This window comes from Cetorhinus maximus, chromosome 10, assembly GCF_964194155.1.
Source record: "Cetorhinus maximus chromosome 10, sCetMax3.hap1.1, whole genome shotgun sequence".
NCBI classification, from domain to species: domain Eukaryota; kingdom Metazoa; phylum Chordata; class Chondrichthyes; order Lamniformes; family Cetorhinidae; genus Cetorhinus; species Cetorhinus maximus.
Genome location: NC_135888.1, coordinates 90416911 through 90437230, shown reverse-complemented (window position 1 = coordinate 90437230; position 20320 = coordinate 90416911).

Genomic DNA, 20320 nt, shown 5'->3' with positions numbered 1-20320 from the left:
AGGCCGCACCAGTGCTTCCAAATCATGTGACCTGTCCTCTACATGTGGAACAGACTCAAGCGTAGATGAAGACTGCATTTCTTCTCGTGGGACTGGTGTTCTTTTGCAGAGATGACCACATGTCATCTGATTAATAGGCCATTTACTGATACATGATAGGAGAGGGGTCCAGTTACTGCACTCACCTCGCCCAACAGCCAATTGGGCCCATCTCCAAAGTTCTTTGTGAGGCCTGCATCTCCCACTGTGAAGGTTCTTTCGTGACCATGACCATCGTGCCTGGTCTTCTGCATCTCTTGGCTTTTCTCCACCCTCCCATCTAAATTTGGATGGATAAGGGTCAAGGGGTGCAGAGGCGTCTCTTCCTTAGTAGTTCTGGAGGAGCAATGCCGGTCATCTTGTGTGGCATGGTCCGGTATGCGAACAAGAACCGGGACAATCTCATGCCAATGGAATCCCCTTCCATCTTTTTCATTTCAGATTTAAAGGTTTGGATTGCCTGTTTAGCCATGCCGTTGGATGCTGGGTTGTAGGGTGAGGTTTTGATATGGGTAATGCCATTAAGGGTTGGGAACCTGTTGCACTCCCCGCTGGTAAAAGCAGTCCTGTTGTCGGACTCGAGGACCTCCGGCAACCCATGCATTGCAAAACTCTGCCACAAACTGTCTATGGTGGCAGCCAACATGGGTGACCAGACCTCATCAACGTCCATCCATTTGAAGTAGTAGTCAATCAGTAAAGGGAACATTGTGCCCAAGAAGGGTTCCACATAATCGACATGGAGGCATGCCCATGGCCGCCCTGGCCATTCCCATGGAAGCAATGGAGCTAAGCGGGGGAGCTTTTGCACCTGCTGGCATTGAGGACAGAGTTTGACCAGGATGTCAATATCCAAGTCCATGCCTGACCACCGCAAATAACTGCATGTGAGCATCTTCATTCTGCCAATGCCCGGCTGAGCGCTATGTAGCTCGGCTAATAACTTCGCCCCCTTGGGGATATGATAACCCTTGCTCCCCAGAGTAATATGCTGTCCTGGCAGGAGAGTTCATATGTGCGATCAGAATAGGGATTAATCTCCTCAGATTTGGATCCGCCTGACCAATCATTCAAGACCTGCTCCCAGGCATTAGACAATAGTGGGTCCTGGCTTGTCCAGTCACGAGTTTATCTGGTCTGAACAGGGAAGGAATCCAGAAAATTTAGCACTAAGACCAGTTCCTGGGGAATCGGAGCCTCCCCGTTATTAGATGGCAGGGGAAAGTGGCTTAATGCGTCGGCATGAGCGATTTGAGTTCCCATAGGGGGAACAAAAGTGCATTCGTAGGCGGCTAATGTTAGTGCCCACCTTTGGATGCGAGCCGATGCGTTAGGGGGTATCGCTTTATCTTCTCCAGATAATCTCAGTAGAGGCTTGTGGTTTGATATAACATTGAAATGAAGACCGTGAAGGTATTGATGAAACTCCCGGATGCTGAACACAATAGATAAGTCCTCTTTTTCAATCTGGGAATATCGTCACTTTGCAACACTGTGTGAGATGTATAATCAATGGGTCGTTCGGAGCCATTTGCCATCCGATGTAAAAGGACAGCCCCTATTCCATAAAAGGACATGTCACATGTTAAAATTAATTCCTTCTTGGGGTCAAAGTGGACCAGCAAGGCCACTGCTCTTAACAATCGCTTCACTTTCAGGAAGGCATCCTGGTATCGGGCTTGCCAACTCCATTTCTGGTTCTTCTTAAGCAGGCCGTACAATGGGGCTAGCACAGTCAAGAGAGTTGGGAGGAATTGGCCATAGTAGTTTACCATGCCTAAGAAGGCTTTAAGCTCTGTGTTTTTTCTTGGGGCAGGTGCCTTGCGAATGGCCTGGACTTTTTCTTCCACAGGATACTGGTCCTGCACATCTACCTTGTGGCCCAAGTAAACTACCTCCCTGGCTTGGAACAGGCACTTCTCTCGTTTTAAATGTACCCCTGCTTGTACGAATATTTAAGCACCTCTTCTAGATTTGCTAAGTGTTCATCATCGGTCAGTCCCATGACCAATACATCATCTGAGTAAACGATAATAGGGCAATCCTCAGAGCAAGTTTTCCATCTTTCTTTGGAAAATAGCACACGCCGAGGAGGCCCCAAAGGGTAGGCATGTGTATTGATACAATTCTCGGTGTGTATTAATTCCCTAGAGTCCTTTAACAACTCTACCTGCTGGTAGGCATGGCTCATGCCTAATTTTGAATACGTGGTGTCCCCTGCCAACTTCAAATACAATTCCTCAATCTTGGGTATCAGGTGTCTATCAAGTTCAGCCATCTTATTGACAGTTAGCTTATAGTCACCACTTTAACGCATGCTTTGTTCCAGCCTTGAATCAGTGAGCTCACTTGTCAATCGAGCTCTAACTGCACACTTTCCCATGTTCTCCTCAATTGCGGCTTGCAATCAATAATGGGAAGAGACTGATTTAAGGATAAACAGTGATGGTTTATTGAGACATAGGGCAGAGCACCAGATCATACGTGCTCAATCAGAAACCTCCAAAATTCCAGCGATTTGTCAGTGCTGTCACATGATCAGTACACTTGCATTCTCTTAAAGGGACAGGGTACCTCACTTTACCACAACCATGTTGTGAAACCAATCGTCTGCTCAGTCCCTCAATGGCAGGGTGCGTTTTATGTCATCAGACGTCGGGAACCTCATTGTGATACATCAGCATTATAAGGCTAGCCCGCCAAACTCATCCTGCTCCCGCTGGATTGCCCACCAACATGTTTCACAACAGTATATAAAATGTGTGCACTTAGTGGGCAGCACTTTGAGGGGAACTCAGAGGTGAGTGCACAGTAACGTTGCAGGGAACTCATGAGGACAATTGGGAACTGTAAGTGTAATTCTGGAGGTTTCTGATTGAGCACGTATGATCTGGTGCTCTGCCTGTTGGACTTCAAGGTTGAGGCGCTTTGGAGCGGGGGGCAAAAGCTGCCCTGCAGTTGAAGTGACTTTGCGGGGTGGTGGGAGGAGGGGCAATGCTGCCCAGTTGAAGGTAGCACACAAACACTTGAGGGGTGGGGGAGTGGGATGCGCAAGGGAAGCGGCCACACATTAGGGGCAACTTGTATAGAGTGACCATTCCACTGCAGTTGAGACAGTTCAGATGCAGCCACATTGATGTGATTGGAGTCGGGCCTCTAGTTTATCTGCCCACTCAAGCAATGCAGAGGCATCAAAGTGCCACCAAGTGTCCTTGGGCAGACAGCAAACTAATGAGCATTTTAGTGGGCTGTAGGACAGTTGAACGACCGGGCGTGTTGTACAATCTGCTTGCAAATTTTGGCCATGGTGCAGTCACTGGTGGAGGCTTCACAGCCCCTTACAATGTCTTCTTATCACTCTTGGTTTGGACCAGTCTCCCACCTTGGTTCAAGCTAACAGTGCAGCCTTGCAGTGCAGGTTAGGAGAATGCCTGCACCTGAGCTGAGAGTACAGCATGCAGTCCAGTGGGGAAAGCTGCCACCAATCATTGGGTGGAGTGGGGCGGAGATGTAGCGGTTTCGGGCAGCCATCCAGCGCACTAAACTCTGGCCATCCAAGTGGTGGCCAGCACTCTCCAGGATGTGTTAAGGAGCCTTCAGACTTAATCAAGAGAGGTTCTTTGTATACCCAAGCTAACCCATGCGTTTCTATCTTTCATCCTGCAGGAGCAGTACATCAGGATCCTGGAGCCTAGTGAAGTAGCTGCATGCGTTGTGACATACAGGGAGCAAAGATGATGGAGAAGAAAGTGACGGAGGCACCTGGTTGCGCAGAGGGAGGAGCAGTACCCTCAGGAAGAAGGGGCGGCTGGGGCTCCCACACATGCCGTTGAAGAGCCACAGCAAGCTGTCGCTGGTTGGTGCCTAGCTGGAACCAGGGTCCATGGACGTTGCCTTTCATTGCTGCAGATGACCGACAACCAGTGTTGCCAATGATTGCACATGTCCAGGGAACTGGTCGGTCACATCTGCCAGCTACTGCAGGATTTGGCGCCAAGTAGATATGGAGGGCAAGTGGCTGTGAAAGTGACAGCGGCACTGAAATTTCTATGCCAGTTGCTCCTTTCTGGTGACTTCAGTGGGATATCACAAGCCTCCACCCACATATGGTTCCATGAGGTCACGGATGCTACCTTCACGAGGGTACACAACTTTGTGTATTTCGCCTGGGACTAGCAGAGCCAGGATGCAGGAGTGATAAGATTTGCCCAGATCTCGGGTTTCCCACAGGTGCAGGGTGCCATCATGCACTCATGTGGCACTCAGATCTCTGTCGCACATGCAGCCAATTATGTCAACAGTAAGGACTTCCATTCGCTGAATGTGCAGTTGGTGTGTGACCACAACAAACGCACCCTACACGTGTGCACACAGTTTCCAGGGAGTGTGCATGACTCTTACATTCTCAGCCGGTCACAGGAGTGAGATTGAGCCGCCCCACACCCCTCTCACGTACGCACTGTTGGGGGCCAACCGTGGCCTCAGTGATGGAGCTCAGCCCACACACCAGTGATGTCCTGGACCAAGGTCTCCATGGCGGCTGCCATCCTACCAGTGTTGACCTCAGTGCTTTGGCATGCTGGCGCTATCACCTCAGAGTGAAGACGGACAGACACTTCCATCGTGCCTTGCAATCTGAGGAGTACAGCGGACATCCCTACCTGTTGTTCCTGAGCTTGCCTTTGCAGCTCCAGCAACTGTGACGTGACTGAGTCCAGAGGCTCATCATCTGCCTCCAGCAGTCCTCCAAGTGTCGGAGATATGAAGAGTCTCTGGCGCCGCCTGCTGTGGATCAGAAAGTGTGATGTGCTCACCAGATGTGATCCCAAGGCTAATTTAAAGATAGGTCCCACCAAGGTGTGTGACTCTGCACTGGTGAAGGGTGTGGGTGAGTGCTGTGATGGGACTTCAGGGAGGGTGCTTCCAGATTCCTCTTCAGAGGTTTCTTCAGGACTTGATTGGAGGCCCTAGGTCATGGACTCTTGTCGGCTATTTGGCAGATGTTCCTGCGAAAGCAAGTGTATGGCAGTGGCCTGTGAAACAGGACACATCACTCACAGCATAGTTGTCTGATGGATGTTGCATTGCTGGACCCTCACTTGGTGGAGCACCACCAACCTCACCATCAGCATAGGAACAGTTCAGATCCTCGTCGGCCAGCTGGATGGCTTTGTTTTCAAAGTCCATGAGGGCCATTATTTCAGGCATTCCTCCACTGGTAAGTGACCTCTCCCTCTTGTTGTGTGCCAGCTTGTCCTGCATAAGTAGAGATGGAGAGAGTGTAAGCAGGATGCCTGCCAGGCCAGATGAAAAGTATGCCTGGCCTATGTTGGCAGTGAGTGGTCCCATGGGTGGGATGAGGACAATGAAGGTGTTTATGAGAGAGTGAATGGTGATGTCCTTGCACTGGCAGTGAGTGAGGGCCCTGTGGATGTGTGATGGGTTTGTGAGTGTGTGAGTTGGGAGTGATGAGAAGGGTGACTTACCACAACGAAACCGATGAGATCTTTCATCTCTTGCGGCACTGGGCGGCTGTCCTGTTTTGCATGGTGTTGGCGCTGACCACCACTGCCACCGCCTCCCAAGCCGGATTAGTGAGGTTGCTGCCATCCTGCAGCTAAAGCGGAGGTAAAGGACATCACAGTGAGCCTCCACTGCATCCAAAAGGCACTTGAGGGATGCGTCATTGAACCTGGGGGCTGCAGTCTTTTTGCCTTTCAGGGCCATGTCTTCTTTGCAGCAGTCGAGGCTGGAAGCACTGAGAGGTTTGCATGCGGCTGGACTTTAAATACGGCACCTGGCATGGTGAAGCAGCGAGATGATGGTGTGGCTGGCAAATGAGAGCCCCCCCACCATGGAGACAGCGTGTTTCCTGGGAATGCATAATTAATGCAGCAGGCTCGGGATGATATGGCGTGAAAAGCTGCCATTGCAGCCGGTGGTAAAATGTTGTTTCACCTGCCCACTACCATACTTAGTTCAAATCTGGGATGATTCCACCCAAAATGTTGAACTTCAACAAGACTTTAGTGAAGCCACAATTTGAGTTGTGTATACTTTTCTGGCAGCCCAAACTGGAAAAACATAAAAGCAACCATCAAGTAAATTTTAATAATATCTTTCCAATGTTCAGGTAGTGCTGTTAAAAGAAATCTGAAAGATTAGGACTTTTTTTCACTGGAACTGAGAATGCTGAGGGGTGACATGCTGTACATCTTCAAGAGTATAATGGGTTATGAAAGGACAAATATTACATTTTTCCAACATTATATGTTGAGATAGCTACAACCGGGTGCACATTCAAGGCAACCACAAAGCATAAAGGGTAAGTTAAAATAAATAGCTTCATACAGAGGGTGGAACACTGCCACACGCCATTGTTCAATCAGGATACACATATTATTTTAAAGGGAAATTAGGAAGATATTTTCAAATAAGACATATTATAAAGGTATGGAGAAAGTGGGATGAGGGGCTTGGCAGCCAGTGTCACTGTCTCTCTGCAGGCAACGCAACTAATGTTGGTGAGCGGCTTGGTTAAAAAAAAACAAGAATGCGGGGGCCTTTCCTTGTACCCCTTGAAGGAGAGTTTGGAGGTCTTCATCAGAGAAGCCAATTGTGCTTCTGCCTGCCATCTTGGCATGGTGCACATTGGGAAGAGTTGACATCAAAGTGAAAATGACGGTGCCAGTCTGGACTGATTTTTCACGAGAGATGCTTTCACCAAACTAGTTAGTAAAGCTCTTATTGGTTGATCACCCTGCTGTTGGACATTGTTTTGTGGCTGCTGGAAGCCTGCATAGTATGTCAGGAAAAATGTGTCATCTTTATACAGCAAGTTAGCAACCTACACAGTTTCTACATTCAAGTTACATAACGGTGGCACCAAGAATATTTTAAAAAACTTACTGAGGAAGCCTGAAGAAAGATATAACTTTCCAATAACAATGCTATAATAATAGTGTAATTGTCGTTGAGGGATGTCAGGTTCAAAGGCTCAGACTGAACAGTGAAATTGACTGCTTCTGTGCTGTAATACTAAGGCCGTGATTTTCTGGCCCCACCATGACGGGACCCACCGCAGGGGATGCGACGGGCCAGCCAAAAGGTCATTGCTTTCGGCGGGACCGGATGATCCCAGTGGTGGGTGGGTCGAAAATCCCTGCTGAAGGGCAGAATTATCCCCCCGTCGGGGGGGAAGTTTAGGAGCGGGCACATGGAGGCGCGCCTCCGATCGGCGCCCTCAATCGGGGGCACGCTGTCATTGTACTTGGGCAGTGTGACATCCACAAGGGAGAACTATGCGCTCCCTGTGTGGGCAGGGGGGGGTTGGAATTCCGTGAACTGAGAGTGCGCTCTTTCGCGCATGCGCACAAAATAGCCTCAGGGAGATGAGTGCGCTAAGTGCTGCCTCAGGGAGAACGGTTCCACAATAAAAGATCTGAAAAATAGAAAAAAAAAATTCCCTGACATGTCCCCTTATGTGACACTGTCACATGAGTTGGGACACGTTCATCACTTTTAAATACACTTTAAATACATTTTTTAAAACCTACATGAAACCTCATCCCGCCTGTGGATGAGGTTTCATGCTTTTTCTAATGCTCACCAGGGCTCCTGGCCTGTTGGCCAACCTTAAGGTTGGATGGGCAGGTCCATTAATTAGTTTAACGACTTTGTCAATGGCCTCAATTGTCCATTGACAGGTCAGTGGGCGCACAGCTGATTCTGCTGAGCCCCCGCCAACCTGAAAATCGAAATGGGGCGGGGTGACGTTGGGAGTTCTGCCTGACCTCATCCCGCGTCATTTTACACGTCGTCGAGCGGGTTCCGCCCCCCACCCCCAGCTCGCCGACCGGGAAATCCTGGCCTAAGGTTTTATTTGAAGTCAGAAATCTTAGTGGCCAAACAGTTATTATGCTAGCGTGACATTTCTCTATCTATAATATTTATGAGAATGATGGTTATTATTTAAAATATTTAAAATAGCAAGCAGCTATTCACTACCACATTCTCAAGGGCAACTAGGGATGGGCAATAAATGCTGGCCCAGCCAGAGAAGCCCATATCCCGTGAATGAATAAAAAAAAAAGAATATGATGAGAATGCATTAAGCATATTTCAGACAGTACACACTGATTGTTAATTTCTTATAACTTACTCTAACTTATTACTGAATACCTTGCAGTAATCATTTCATAATCATTAATCCTTGATTAACATCAGCTGTGTGCAGTAGCTTTGCCATCAACGTGTGTGATGACATCTGTCGTAGCAACAAAAATGAAACAAAATCGGCCCATCACCATTCTAGTGCAATAATATAGTGAATCATAACAGATACTATAGTCACGGTGTTTCAATCACTTTAGGGTATCCATAATCCTCTCATTTCTATTCCCAGTGCCTATTTTCAATAAGGATTCCTGCCTCCCACGGCCCATTTTTCAGTAAGAATTCCTGTTTCATGTGACTCTATCAGAAAGTACACGTGGATAAGGAATTCCTAAAATTCTAGATTCCCAGAGCTTTGGATAATGAGAGTAGCTAAAAGAAAAATAGAAAACTCAGAAAAAAATATAAACAGAATTGAAAAATATAGCAAAATGTAAATACAGAGAAACAAACTCTGCAAATGCTTCAGAGGAGGTTCACTTTATTGATACTTAGCTAGGTATTGATGCTTAATTTGAGAGCCCTATGGTATCAGGAGAGAGTTGGAGCTTTTTACTTTGGTAAAGTATAGATTTCAAGGAGATATGATTAGAGTCTTTAAAATAATGAAGGAATTAGATTCTGTCCTTCAGAAGAGGCTAGTTGATAGGTTAAAGAAGTCTAGTGAACGTAAGTATAACTTATGAAAAAATACATCTAAATTAGATGCTAGAAAGTATTTCTTTTCATGGAGATTTGTCATGCCCTGGATTAAGTTGCAGCATGTCCAATGAGAGTCGGTTCGCTGTAAAAAAATCAAATCTCTGATGGGCAAGACACTGCGAGTGGTATAACATTGCTGCATATAGAAGGTAGGTGGATTATTGGGGGTAAGGTTGATAACAGAATTTGGATGTAATACTGAGGGCTCATCACATGAACACTCACCTCCAAATACCCCACCCAGTCAAACAATAATTTTTTGCAATCTCCAATATTTTTATAGCCATTAACTTAAAGGGCAGAAGTTTGCTCTGGTTGGGTGGGCTCAGCGGGGGTGAGCGGGAGCGACCGAAAAGCTGACCGTCACTCGTGATTGAGGCTGGAGCGTGATTTCACGCTGGCAGGCCAATTAAGGCCCGCCCAGCGTGAAACGCATGCTGGAGCTCAGTGCTGCCTGTGTGTGTGTAGGGGTGTGGGGAGAAGGGCAAGTGCGCAAGTTTGCACATGCTGGCAGGTGTGTGCAGGAAAAGCTCCCTGAGGCACACAGCTGCTTCAGGGAGATGAAGATATAAAAAAATCAAAAATAACAATGTTAAAAAAAAAAGTCCCCTCATGTGGTTCGGTCACATGAGCAGGGGCATGTTATTAATACAAAGTTAAAATCTTTATTTTATTTTTATTTGCTGTTGGAAACCTCATCCCACCCATGGATGAGGTTTCCTAAAAAATGCAAAGGCCGCTTGGCCTTTTCACCTGCCTGCCAACCGTAAGGTTGGACGGGCCGCAGAAAATTACATTTAATTGGCACTTTAATGGCCTTAATAGGCCTGTTAATTGTCGGCGGGTGCGCTGCCAACTCCCACATGTGCCCGCTGACTGAAACATCACGCCTCATTTTACGCTCGTTTGGGTCGGGGGCATGACTGCTCAACAAGGTAAAAATTCTGGCCAAAGTGTTCAAACTAAAAGAAAAGAAGTCAATGCCCCCATGGTTTTTCTCCAGGGTTTGCTCTTAAGTGTTCAGGCAATTAACTTTTAAATCCTTGAGGGTCCAGTACAGTCACCGTATCCTCATGGAACTTGTGTGATTATCTTTGTGAGTCACTCAGGAATTTCACAGAGCTTTTCCTTCAATTTTAAATTAAATTATTTATTTTCTACACTCCATGCCACCTCCACATGGGATTGTGGTATGTTGCACCATGCTGTCAGGCTGTGATGAGGTAGCACCAGTGGATTCCTAGGATTTCCTTTATTTTGTCATGTCCAAAAAGGTTAAAAATTCCTAAATTGTCATAATTTACTGTACTCATAAAAATGGGATCATTGTACACCACATTAACAGCATCACCCTCATTAAACCTTTCTGTTACCTCATCAAAAAACTTCAGCAAGTTAGTAAAACACAATTCCCCCTTGACAAATTTGTGCTGACTTTCCTTAATTAACCCATATTTGCTTAAGTGACTATTAATGTTGTCCTAAATTATTGTTTCTAGAAACTTTCCTGCCAGTGAGGTTAAACTGACTGGCCTGTAGTTACTGGGCTTATTTTCACATCCTTATTTGAACAAGGGTAGCATTTGCAATTCTCCAATCCTCTGGCACCACCCCTGAGTCTAAGGAAGACTGGGAAATTATGGCCATTGCCTCCACAATTTCCACTCTCACTTTCCTCAGTATCTTTGAATGCATCTCATTCGGTCTTGGTTCCTTATCAACTCTAAGTACAAACAGCCTGCCCAATACCTCTTCCTTACCAACTTTAAACTCTTCCAAGTGTTTGAATTACCTCCACTTTCACTGCGAGCTGCTCAGCATCTTGTTCCTTGGTAAAGACAGATGCAAAGTATACATTTAATACCTCAGCCATGCCCCCTGTCCAGGGGTTTGTGAGGGTTAATGTGTAAATTGCACCTCCTATAATCATGACATAGGAGAACACATGACTAAGAATTGAGAGGGAGAGTGTTCATAGCTTCAGTAGTGCAACACCTAGTCATTCATATCTGCACATAGTTCAGTTGCATCTAATGAGCCAGTTATTGTTTAGACATACAAGTGTCTCTGCAATCATTCCTCAGCTAGATCAACCAACATACAACATGGTGACAGCAGTGATGAATCCCAAAACCCTGAAATGCAACAGATGCAACAAAGTGGCTGTAAAACTGCAGAAGCCTGTAAGATGAAGAACTCCAAAGCTGCTCCGTAGGCAAAGTGGAGGCAGAAAGAGTCAGAAAATTAACTGTTCAAGTCATTCAGGGCTGCAGCACAACATGCGGTGGTCTGTGAAGAAAATCCCAACCCAGTGATCGTAGACTTTTGAATCGGAGAACCAAGCAAAAGTTGTGGAGCTGGTGAGAAGCCTTTAAAAAAGGGATAAAAATCAATTTTAACACAGGCAGCACTGGGAAAACCAGATCTCTAACAAGGGCAGGTTTCAATAACCCTGCAGTCTGGGTCCAAGGTTGGTGTCATTAAAAATGGCGATTGCGAGGCAGCACAAAAGGGAAAAAAGCAAAGTGGTTGCAAATACTCGATGCTCCAGGGGAAGGGAGTGAAGAAATTATTGAAATAACTCAAAGCAAAGCAGTTTGTAACAGCTATGTAGTGTTTAAGAGATAAATACCAAGGCTAGCTTAGCGATCCTCCAGGGAGAGACACTGACTGCAGTGGGTCTTGGTGAGAGGCTGAACAGAGCAGGAAAGCTGCAAATACTGGAAAGAAAATTTAAAACGTCAGGTAAACCAACTAAAAGCTTAGAAAAGCCATGGATCCTAAATTTATGCTACCTGAGAGGTTTGGACACATGGAAGGACCAAATCAAACTCAAAACTGGGCATTTTAGAGAAAAAGATTCTCGAAGTTCCAAATTTCTTCAGGGTTGGACAATAAGTCTGAAGCTGAATAGGTCAACACATTACTTTACTCAATAGGAACTGTAGCAGATAATTTTATTGCACGCGAGGGCATCAATGGAACCTCTGATATATTTGAAGAAGTCTTAAAAGCCTTTGATAAGTATATGAGCCTGAGGAGCGATAAGGTTCTTGAAAGGGCCAAATTCAACAAAAAGGTCTAGAAACCAGACGAACTAGTAGATGACCTTATTAATGACCTTTACTGGCTGGCAGAAGATGTGAGCATGGAGACCTAAAAACAGAATTAATGTGTGACCACATTGTAGTCGATGTTACCAATGACTCCCTAACAGACACATTGCAATCTAAGGAAGGCCGAACCTTAGAAAAAGCAATACAGCTGGTGAGATAAACAGAGGTCCATAAACAGAACAGGGCAATACTTAGAGGTGAAGAAAAACCTTGGCTCAGGAAACCTCCAGTGATCATACAGTTCCTTCAGCAGAGTAATGTAAAAGAAGCATCAGAATTTGGAGGGAAAGTACAAGGTGCCATAAAACCCTGCCAGCTCTATGGTGCCAGAAATAACCACAGGCACAAACAGTGTCCTGCAAGCATTACAAAATGCTTATTCTGCAAAATAATTGGCCATTTTGGGAAGACACGCCAAAGTAAAGCCTCCAACTTTACAATGTCAAAGAAAAAGTCTTCACGCATAAGGCTATTAATGAAGTTAAAGAATTTCTGCCAGAAGAGGGACAAAATTGTTTCCTGGATGAGATCAATGACCTCAATTCTGAATTCTGGAATGCAGATATCTATGTAAATGGACTTATCACCAACTTTAAACTAGATACTGGAGTGGGTATAATGGTTTTATCAGGCAAAGAACCATAGTTACCAACACAATGCCTGTCACCAACAGAAACCCTGCTTTACAGTCCATGAGGATCGAACTACAAGTCAAGAGAAGGTTACAGGCTACAATCCAGTACAAGGGAAAGTAGGTATTGGAAATATTGTATGTTTTACAGCATTAAGAATTCTCTCTTCTGAGCAGAAAAGCCTGTATATACTTCAATCTTATCAGGAAAGTGGAACAAGTCAATCAGCAAGCATTCAAGGTTAATTCAGAAATGAATCCCTGGAACTATCCAACTACAAAGAAGATCTGGATTGGGACTTCAGCGCTGATTTTTTGACACACTTCACAGAAATTGATAGAGCAGCCATTTTGCAGGAGGGTGTCCAGGAAGGTGTGAGTGGACTCACTCACACCAAATGAACAGTGAACCAATTAGACCTGAAACAACATGATCATTCATCACTCTGTAGTATTGCTTCAAAAGTGAAAGGAAAATCTGGTGATGGAATATTCTGTTCAAATACCACATTCATCCAACAGTGGTGACCTTCTGCAAAGTACATCTGCACCTATTTATTCATCAAAAGTGGTCATCAAGGATGGTGGCAGTCAAACAAGTCCAAAATTAGACTAGAACCAAGCCATTCATTGCCCACCTTTTCTACTTGAGAAGGAAGCGAACTTATTGATAAACCAGGTCTGCTGGATTTTGAGGGAAACCAAACCATTGATCAGGTGGATTCCTCACAGCTTCCTATCCTATCTAGAGAATTACTTCCAGGACTAGAAGTCCAGGACTATCAAAGAGCTCAAGAATGAGAGACTTCAAGGAGTTATTACTCCAAAAATAAGGAAAGGCAGAAAAAAACAACTAAAAATAACAAGTGTGAACTCAAGAGCCAAGGACAGGGAACATATGAAATATAAAGAGAGGGATAGACCTGCAAAATCAAATCAAGAGAGAGGGACACGTGATGGAGAAAAGGATTACAGCAATGAGTGGAAGAAAAGGATCAAGTCTAGATTCAGACGTTGGACCAAGACAAAGAAGGAGCAATAATCCAAGAGATGACAATCAACATAGATCTTATTTAGTACATACTTCAGAAGATACTATGCAAAGAAACCAAAGGGATCTTATTTCTATTCATCAAAGACCACCAGTCATACATTTGGAAGAACCAGATATTGTGTCTGAAATTAATGAAGAACCAGATACTCTCAATGCAAATCAACCAAGTCAAGAAAAAGAAGTTCAAAGAGAGACTTCTGATCTTCCACGTCTGACAAGAACATGATCAGGGATAGCTGGGAGGCCTTCTGAAAAATTGAATCTGTGAAGTCAGAGACTTGGAGGAAATATAGTATTAGAGTTCGTAAGGGTTTGTATGTGGAACTGTGTAATTAGCACCTCCCATAACAATGATATAGGAGAGCACATGACTAAGAGTTGAGAGGGACAATGTTCACAGCTTCAGCAGTGTAACACCTGGTCATGTACATTTGAATATAGCTCAGCTGTATCTAATAAACTAGTTATTGTTTAGGCTTACCAATGTCTCAGCAACCATTCCTCAGCTAGATGGTGGTGTAGTGGTAATGTCACTGGACTAGTAATCTAGGGGCCCAGACAAATGCTCTGGTGACATGTGTTCAAATCCCATGACAGCTGGCAAAATTTAAATTCAATTAATAAAACCTGGAATTTAAAAGCTAGTCTCAATAATAGTGACCATGAAACCCTTGTCAATTGTCAAAAAAAAACATCTGGTTTGCTAATGTCATGTAGGGAAGGAAATCTGCCATCTTGGTCTGACCTACATGAGAATCCAGGTCCACAATAATGTGATTGGCTCATAACTGCCCTATGAAATGGCCTAGCAAGCCACTCAGTATTAGGACAATTAGGGATCGGCAACAAACATTGGTCTTGCCAGTGACACCCACAAACCCATGAGAGAATTTAAAAAAAGACCAAGCAACATACAACACATGCCTCCATGTGAAAATCCCCTTGATGGTTACTAATTGGCCCCAGTCCTCCGTTTACCACACTTTTAGCATTTATATGCATATGAAAGACTTTTGGATTCCCTTTTAATTAGCTGCCAGTCTCTTTTCATTCTCCCTCTTTGCTTCTTTTATATCCTTTTTCACTTTTCCTCTGAATCTTCTATATTCAGCCTGGATCTCAGTTGTATTGTCTGTCTGACACCTGTCATTGGCACAATTTTTCTTCTTCTTAACATCTATCTCTTTTGTCATCCAGAGAGCTCTGGATTTGTTTGTCCTGCCTTTCCACTTCATGAGAATATACCTATCTGAGCCTTTCCACTTCATGGGAATATATTTGTCCGAGCCTGAACTATTTCTTCTCTAAAGGCAACCTATTGCTCTGATACTCTTTTGCCTGCGAACCTTTTATTCCAGTTGATCTGGGCCAGATCCATTCTCACTCTGTTGAAATTGGCAGTGTGTGTGTGCATTCACTCAGCATATGAAAAAATGGGCCTTTCACTAAACACTCAGAGAACTAAGATCATCTTCCAATTAGCTCCCACAGCACACCACCTCCTCCCATCGATTAAGGTCAACGGTGAGATCCTGGAAAATGTGGACCATTTTCCATATCTTGGGAGCCTCCTTTCAATGAAGGCAGACATAGATGACAAAATTCGCCATCGGCTCCAATGTGCCAGCTCAGCATTCAACCACCTGAGGAAAAGAATATTTGAGGATCAGAATCTCAAACCCATGACTAAGGTTATGGTTTACTGGGCAGCAATGATCCCAGTGATCCTATATGCTTTGGATGCTTGGCAACCTACAACAGGCACCTCAAAGACACCTGTAGAAGTACCACCAGCGGTGCCTTCACAAGATCCTCCAATTGTGGCAAGAAAGTTGGTCCAACAGCAGCATCCTCTCCCAAGCCAACATGCCCAGCATTGAGGTGCTGATCACTCAAAACCAGCTTCGCTGGGCAGGTCATGTCATTCATATACCCAACGGACTCCAGAAGCAACTATTCTACTTGGAATTTGGTCGGGGCAGGAGACTCCCAGGAGAACAGGGGAAATGCTTTAGGAATGTTTAATCACTGAAGAGATCAAACATTCCCACTAGCTCATGGGGGAGTCTCTGACTTGTGACTGACCAAAATGGAGAAAGTTTATTCGGCAAGGCACCGAACACATCAAAATACCTCGTCAGAAGCACACAGAGTTGAAATTGAGGTGTCAGAGGGAGTACACAAACCTCCAAACATCTCATCTGTCCAACTCTTCAAACACCACCTGCCCTGCATGTGGCAGAGACTGCAGATCAAACATTGGACTGATCAGCTATCTCAAAACACATCAATCCCGAGGTATTGCCAAAGAAGACTCTCAAACAGATAATCACTATTAGGATAGGGGGTTAGTTGGAGTGTTAGGCACTAAAATGCTGTGCAGCCTCTTTAATGAACACTAGATGGTATTTTAAGTGGCAACAGCTGTTTAACAAGCCTCTGGGGTAATGTTCCAAGTATTGGTTTCAACTCACTTACAAAGGTGGTCTCCTGCATCAAACCCATGTTACATCTTGGCCACATATTTAGCACCTAAAGAACTCAGCAAAAATTGTCCAAAAATTGAACTTTGTCTCAGGGCACAAAGCTGGTCGGCACATATTTAATATGAACACCTTCTCTGCAATGTTAGAGACTGGAAAAATTAGTTTTTCCACAGGGGACAATATAAGGGCAGAATGTCAGCTCTGATGATTAATTCATTCTCAAAGAGGTTGAATAAATATCTGGATTGGTGGTTAAAGGGAGACATATTGGTGTTGGCACTGAGGAATAAAAATGAGAAGGTCCAATAAAAGAAGAGAGATAGATAAATACGCTGAAATTTTGCTCATTTTCTTTTGGAAATAAATCTAGAACATTGCCCGACTATATAATTTAAGGTTAAGTGCATGATAGAATAAATTAGAAGGAGTGTGGGATCAGTGGTCCTATTGTTGAATGCTTTATGTTCTTAAGTTACTTGTGATGTAGGGTAGAATATCCAGCCAACAGGGCCATTCGGGTGACAAAATTCAGTCACACGAGCATGAGGAAATCCACAACAATCCGCTGTCCCCCGGAACCATTGAAGCCTGTGTAGACTCCGCTCATATATTTTGTATAAGAACTTGATTAACATTCATTCCGCATATAGGTGAAGGGCAACCAATTCTCAGGATTTCTTGATCTTCAGCTAGACGTCCTGTTATTTTTGCCCAGTAAAACTGTTGATTAAATGCAAATTATTTATAGGTGGGGCGCAAAGCTCTGTAGTTTTTTTTTTGCTTATACTTTGCCTTTTTTCTTTAGGTGAGGCGGAGGTTTGCTTTTGTTTTTTGGACCAGAATATGTGGAAAATATTTATTTAATTCAAAAGAAGCCACATTAATGTCTCCACCATCACCAGCATTTCTAAGTGTTTGGCTGAACAGCAAGGTTATTAATGAGGGGGTCTGTCAAATGACTTTCAGGATCCAAACTTTCACTGCAGAACAACAGACCAGTTAACTTTAAGCTCCGGGGCCCAGTGCTGTTTGTCAAGTCAATGTAAAATTAATGATGGAGATTGTTTTAAAATGGCTCAATCACAGTATTTCATGATTGAAGAAAACATGTCAGGAATTTCAGGTGGCATATAATCTTATTTCACTAGCTGTGCGTGCAGGCTTGAAACACCTATCTGGCAGTATTTGAAGGCAACCTGGCTTCTTTAACATTTCTATTTTTGTCTGTTTCCCATTAGTATAAGGCTATTGTACAGGAAAAGCCAATTTTCTGTTCACAGATGTACCAAGCAAGTGACTGATACATTGTTACGAAGTCCAACACTTGCAGCCATGATTCTACTGCAGACTGAAGACCTTGACACAGACCTGGGTTTTCATCCTCGAGGTGGGCAGGGGGAGCTGGGAAAATTCCCAGCTTGGCATACCTGCCTAGGGAGAATGTGCCCACAAAGGCAGGGTCCTCATTGCTCGAGGCCAGATGCGGACTGGACTCGGGCCAGCAAACCTGGGAAGAAGTGTGGAGGCAGCCACAGGGGCTGCCATGTGTGGAGGTGAGCTGTTAAAAGGCCTAACCTTGGTGTTGTGGGACTTTGTCCCAGTGAGCAAAAAAAAAACAAAGAATGTTTCCTCTGGGGAGCAGCTGTTCTGGTATTCTAATGGCTGCCTGGGCTCTAGGTAAAGCATGCATATTAAGGCTTGGCTGAGAGTCCAACTGGCTATTATAATGCAAAAACACCTTCACAGAAAACATTGTTTGCTTGCCGGCTCAGGTTCTCTGATCTCTGCAGTCAATTTCACAATGTTTGCTGATGCAAGTTATGTGGTTTCAAGGATTTGTGGTTTGTGGTTTTTGAAACTTCAAAGCCCTGGATGATGGACACCTATATTAGCTCACAGTCCAGACTTTTTTTATCAAGCACAGGAGAAAGTTATCAATGGATTACATTTTTTCAAAGCTTTTATTTATACATACCATTATACACTATGGTGTTCATTGGTTCTAGAAAGTGAATGGGCATGGAAGTGCTATAGTTTGGCATAAGGGCCTGAGGGGCTAAGAGGGTGGGTAGAAGGGCAGAACTTGGCATGGGGGCATGAGGGGACAAAAGGAGTGGTGGAAGGGCAGAGCTTGACATAGGGAGCATGAGAGGACATAAGGGTGGGTAGAAGGGCAGAGCTTGGCACAGAGGACTTGAGGGGGACCTTTTGAACTTACCTTTGAAAAAGGCGTCTCATGCACACTTGGGTTCAAGACTCCTCTACGGGGCCATGAACCACGACTCTTTAAAAATTTAGCCCAACCCCCTGAAAACTGTGGAGGAGTAGGTCATGCCTATCCCTGCAATAGAGTCAGCCAGGTCAGGAGTGCCGGATGTGGGATTTTGACAGGAAACAGCCCGCACCCTTTAAAGGCGATCCCAAAAATTAGACAGCCAGGAATCAGGTTGGGAATCCAGGAGAAGGGACCTTTCCACCATTTTTAGAGGGCTTCCGAGTCAACCCGACATGGTGAAGATCCAGGCCACAGTATCCAATTTCCCTGCAGTTTCCAATTTCCCTCCATTTTGCAAATTACATGGTATCATTGATGGCATCCATATGGCCACCAAGCTAGAAGATTTGTGTCCCCCTTTGGTACAGCATTTACTCACCCTCCTTACCTGAGTGCTGTGATTTAACAATACTGTTTCCTCATGTTCACTAACTGTATCCCATAGGGTGTGTGTAGCTATGTTCATGTTTGCATTGTCATCGTTTGGATTGATGAAAGGTATTGTCTCATTCCGAGTTACTGAGAATGCTGACAGCCTGCTTTTTCAGTCTTAAAATGACAGAAGAGAATTGTCTATTAAAAATCTGGCTTGAAGAGACACCCTGAACTAAATCTTGCAAAATATTGTATGTGACTGTTTTGTGATTGTGTGTACAACTGTGTGAATATGAAGAAGGATGGGAACTAGGAAGGACAGGATTGAATTATCCCTGAGCAAAGGATAGGCTTCCAACCTTACCTTCCCTCATTACCTCAATGCTGTTATTGTATAAAGAGAGACAAGAAGCTACATTTACAATGGTTATCTCTGTCTTTAATGTACCACATCCCCATCATTCATTCACCACCAATTCCAACAAACAGGATTCGTACCTAACATTCATATTGTTTACCTCACCTTCACACACTTAACATTGAACCTCAAATCCACATCTCACAGCTTACATACACTTCAAGCTATTCAACCATAACAGCAATATCAGCAAAACAGATCACACCACACTCACTGACATATTTCCCAACCTCTTACAGGACAAGGTGGCACAAAACCAAAGGCAGCAAGAGCTAACTGGAGGCAAAAAACTCACCTGCATGTCCTGATTCCCTTAGAAGAAATGATGCTGTCTAATATTGGGACACCTGAGGCCAAGGCCAGCACAGGGATAGAAGTCACTGAAGTGTCGGTATATTCCTATCTAGCCCTTCGTCTAACAATACACTACCCTTGCCTCCCATCCCACAAACCCTTCTGATCTACAAGCTGCAGATGCTACATACATGCATCTCTTACTTTCACCATACTAGAACCTTACACTTTTGCCTTTGAATACCAAAGAGGTGCAACCTTACCAAGCAGTGGAGGAACACCAAGAAGGTGTTGATTATGAAAACAGATCACCATTATTTGGTGCACACTCGTAGCCATTAGCTTAGACACTGACACAGTGCGTATCTTAGAGGCTAGATTAGGGATAAAATCTGGATATGATGTGACATTGGGCTGAAGTGGACTGCAGCCAGGGCAAGGAGCAAGGATATAGTAGGTGCCTGTTCACCAGGTGGAACGATGGCACATGGGTTCCAATGCAGAGGACTCAAATAAACACTTTGATGGAAAAGCCTACAGAAGAAGGTTGATATGTACAACAAAATGTTTGATGCATTGAAAAGCCTATCAGAAGGTCTGTGGTCAATGTCAAGGATCCTGAAGGAGTCCAGCACCAAGTTGGTACAGAGCTTTGCAGAGTTTTGAGCCCATCCTTTCCAGCATGGAAGTGGTGGCCAATTACATTCGCACATTTGTGGACTGAACCACGATACAGCATCTGATGCCTGATGTTT